Source organism: Hyposmocoma kahamanoa, unplaced genomic scaffold (genome assembly GCF_003589595.1).
Source record: "Hyposmocoma kahamanoa isolate Upper Pololo Valley unplaced genomic scaffold, ASM358959v1 92, whole genome shotgun sequence".
Lineage (NCBI taxonomy): Eukaryota > Metazoa > Arthropoda > Insecta > Lepidoptera > Cosmopterigidae > Hyposmocoma > Hyposmocoma kahamanoa.
In genome coordinates this window covers 21,600,942-21,605,466 of record NW_020654748.1, presented here as the reverse complement: position 1 = coordinate 21,605,466, position 4,525 = coordinate 21,600,942, and positions in this window count along the sequence as shown.

The window sequence follows — 4,525 nt, the reverse complement described above, 5'->3', positions numbered from 1 at the left end:
GGTGCTCATTACGAATGTGGCACTCATTTCTAAATCCAAGATGGCGGGCACGATTTTTTCAAAAAAATGCTATGTGGGTATCATTTTCGAGGTATTTGGGGATGCTCAATGTGAATATGGCACTATTTGTAAATCCAAGATGGCGGGCACGATTTTTCAAATAATGGCAAGTTGGGTATCGTTTTCGAGGTATTTGGGGGTGCTCATTACGAATATTGCTTTTGTTTGAACTGTCGTGTTTGCCATCTTGGATTTAGAAATGAGTGCCATATTTGTATTGAACATTCCCAAACATCTCGAAAACGATACCCAACTTGCCATTATTCGAAAAATCGCGCCCGCATCTTGGATTTAGAAATAAGTGCCATATTCGAAACCTAAAACCGAAAATGCCATAAGCAAACATTAAAGAAAATAACTGTTAAAATAGATTAAAAAATCGCTTAAGAATGCTCCCCTTTTAAGAAAATAAAATATTTTAATATAAAATATTTCGCTTGAGTTACGAAAAGAAAGACATATAATAAGCTATCAAAGTTGTACTGGTGGTGCCAACACTATAGTAGAAACAAATATATAAGTACTGTAAATTTGTTGCAATATGTGCTCCAATTCAAATAAAATTAAAATAAATAATTATTCAATAAAGCATGAACACAGAGCCGTTAAAAGTATTATAAAATAATTAAGTGTCCCAATCACTTACAGGAGTTAACGAAAACATTTAATGTTTATTAAATTAAATATTAGTTCAAGATGCGCAAATAAATCTAAATTACAGGCACCACTAAAATTTACGTAATATAATTATTTTGATACAGAATAGCAAAATGGGGAGAAAAAAAATTCGTTACGTTGCAACACTTTCGTATCTTGTTGCCGCGAAATTATTTTTCTGTTTTAGTGAATATTTACATAAAAATATGAGTTGAAACGCATTACTTACTTGTGGAATGCGATGTAAGTGTCTATTTTATGTTTGTCTGTTGTATTTTTACACCCATTTACCGCACATTTCGTCATTTTTAGCAAAAAATTTTGGAGCTGTTCGCGGTGCAATATGACCTTGAGCACTAACAGCCCGCGCGCTCCTGGGACGCGTTTGGAACCCTCTAACTTGCCTCACTTGGCGTGTGCGGGCTAGGTTTCTATGCGTTATTATTCTAAGATGAAACCTTTATGAAACTATCATTCTATGTATTGACCGTATTGACTGTCAATATGGCGGGTGTGCCTCGGATTACCAGTATTTATTTCATAACTATAAAAACTTCTTATCCCAAAAATTTGTACCTTAATAGTACTCTGAAGTATTTAAAGGAAACTCCAGCTCAATCTGCTGGTTAGTTTCTGATAAATAAGACAAAATATGTTGAGATTTCAGAGTGCCGTGTGCATCTTAACGAATCCTGACATATTTGGTACCAAAAAAATGTACCAAAATTGTACTATTTAGTACTTATTCTTAAAAAAATTGTACCTTTATCATAACGAAGTTATAGCAAAATGAAAATTGTAAATATTTTCGTAATTTTTGAAATAAATTTCCGCCATTTATTTGGGTAATTAGGCAAAGATTCCACCATACAGCCTCTTCATATGTCAGTATTTTTCCTCGTTGTGATGAAAAAGGTGACAAGCGCCTGTTCTTATATAGTTTATTTCATGCAATGGTCGCAAAAAGGTGTCCCACATATATAGATACTTGTACATATTGTGTACTATAATATACAGCTACAAGAATCGACATAGATTTGTTAAAACTAGCAAAAATTAAATTATTACTAAATTAATACAGCAGATCAGTAATAATTTATTATTACATTAGTAGACCTGTAGTTTCTCAGAGCGATAGCTCCGGTTTGGCGATGTCCCTGATTCCAGTCCAGCCGCTACAATCACACAGACAGGCAAAAAAAAAAAATTAAAAAATTCAAAATAATCTTTATTTCATAGGTAAGCATTATTATACTTGAAATCGTCACAATGGTTAAACTCTACCGCTCATTCGTAAGGCAGATTCCCCTGAGAAGAATGAGCAAGAAACTCTAGGGGTTGCTCTTTGTAAATAACATTTACAATATTTTTTTTTTTTCAAACATCAGAGATCGAGACTACCTCCATGACCTAAATGGGTTACTACCACGGATTTTTGTCATCCAAGTACGCAGAAATTGTGTAATAAGCTTTAGTATAAAGTTTTTGTTTCACTATAGTTTTAAACCTCGTGAAAGGCAAAGTTTGTATATCAACCGGAATCTTGTTATATAAGCGTATACATTGCCCCTTAAATGGTTTTTTGACTTTGTGAAGACGACTATCAAGAAAAGCTAGTTTATTTTTATTCCTCGTATTAATGTTATGTCTTTCACTATTTTTCATAAAGACTATTTCTTTTAAGATAAATTACATTTTCATAAATGTACTGTGAGGCTAGTGTAAGAATGTTACATTTCACTTTTTCAGTAGGTAGTTAGCTAAACCATGAGCTAACTAAGATAAGATCTTTTATAATTCTAACTTCTTATAAAAGAAGCCGACCTCAAAAGTTCTTAGAATTACATCTATTTGCCATGTTTTATTGGAATCAGTTACCGGAAAGTGCGCGAAAACAGATTCGTCCCCTAGTTTGCCACCCTAAGAAGTGCAATATTTTCTTCAAATTTAAATGGGACCAATATTGAGGTACCCTCTTTCCAACAAAGAAAGAATCGTCGAAATCTGTTCATAATTGCCGGAATACAGTCGAATTGAGAACCTCCTGATTTTTTTTAAGTCGGTTATAAGAAAATTGAATGAACAACAGAATTTTTAAGAACACATATTAAGAAAAAGTCAATTAGCTAGGGTATTATAAAACCAGTTTTTTATGGTTATTGTTCCGTGTAATTTGAAATTATCCATTTAAGTATCGCGTATTACAATCTCTCGTATCAATATACACAAAGTATCAATATACACCCACTGGCACATTTAACGGAATAAAAAGAAAATGAGAATATAAAAATAATAACGTTTGTATTTAAATAAATAAGAATAAGACAAAGTACAAATTAAATTAACATATTTTAACGTAAAAATCGAAAATAAAAAAATTTTGATTTAGATTTCGTGACAATTCAGAACAAATAAAAATTAAATAGTTTCACATTGATTAAATCAAACTTTAACAAATATAAAAACTTTTTTAACTAAATTTACAAGATCACAAAATCCACCTCGAACTATTCAACACACCTGACTGACTGACTGACTGACTTATTTTTTATTTTCAAATTAAACTTTATAACGAGCAAAATAACCATCCAGTGTTTTGAAAAATTTGATTTTTGTTTACCTTGTGTTCCGCTACATGTGCCGGTGTATAACAAAAAATAAATAAACAAAACTTGGAACAATTCTTACAACAGTACAAGTAACTATAGTTAAGTGACTAATCACTAAACTTTATAAGAATTTTCAGGATTTTAGCTTGCTACCGTTAATGACGGAATAAAACATGATTTGTTTGTGATTTTCAATTAAATAGGTGTACTATAAGAATCAATCCCATATATGTGCAATTATGAGGTTAGAATTAATTTGTAAGTATTTTTTTGGATTATTGTTATTGCATGTTAGTATTCTTTATTTCATTTCCGTGACAATTCTTATTATTTAAGTATTCGAGTATATTATCGGAACATATAATGCTCACTACCGCTTGGCGGCAGAAATCCGTAAGGTGACAGTCATTTTCTGGACGAACTCTTTCACAAGGAGGTCTACATTCCTATTCTAATCGCCTCTGTACTCTGTAAGTGTAAATCTTATATCGAATACTATCTTCTGAACTATCTCAAAGGGGTCTGAATTCATAATCTCGAAAGTCGTAACATCGATGGTCTTTGTATCGAAAACGTTACATCTATTGGTAGTTACAGCAAAAGTTTGTTAAATCGACGGTACGCCACAACGTAAAGCAATACATATTTGTAACCTCTATTGCTACTTGAATGCTGAAAGATCCTGATTATAAGTCTTACCGAAAAGTAAACAGTGTTAACCAGAATCACAGATGTAGTCGGTGATATGTCTGTCGCGTCTAATAAATGATCGATTTTGTTGTTTGTGTGCTTCATTACCTGCAACGTAATATGCTGTGTATATCAAAAAAGCTAATCAAAGGTAAATACTTAGCATAATAACGCATAGAATGATAGTTTCATATCAAACGAACTGTCACAAGTGAGGCAAAAATCAAATTCATGTAGGCTAGTTTTAGTAGTAGTAACCTACTACTATTTGATTTTCGGTTTTAGTGAATATTTATATAAAAATACAAGTTGAAACGCGTTACTTCCTTGTGGAATGTGATGTTAGTATTTATTTTATGTTTGTCTGACGTATTTTTACATTTGAAAAATTAAAAATGAAAAAAAAAATAATAAAAATTTAAAATAAAATGAAAAATTTTCAGTATGTAATGTGTATAAACTTGTGTGTGTGTGTGTGTGTGTGTGTGTGTGTGTGTGTGTGTGTGTGT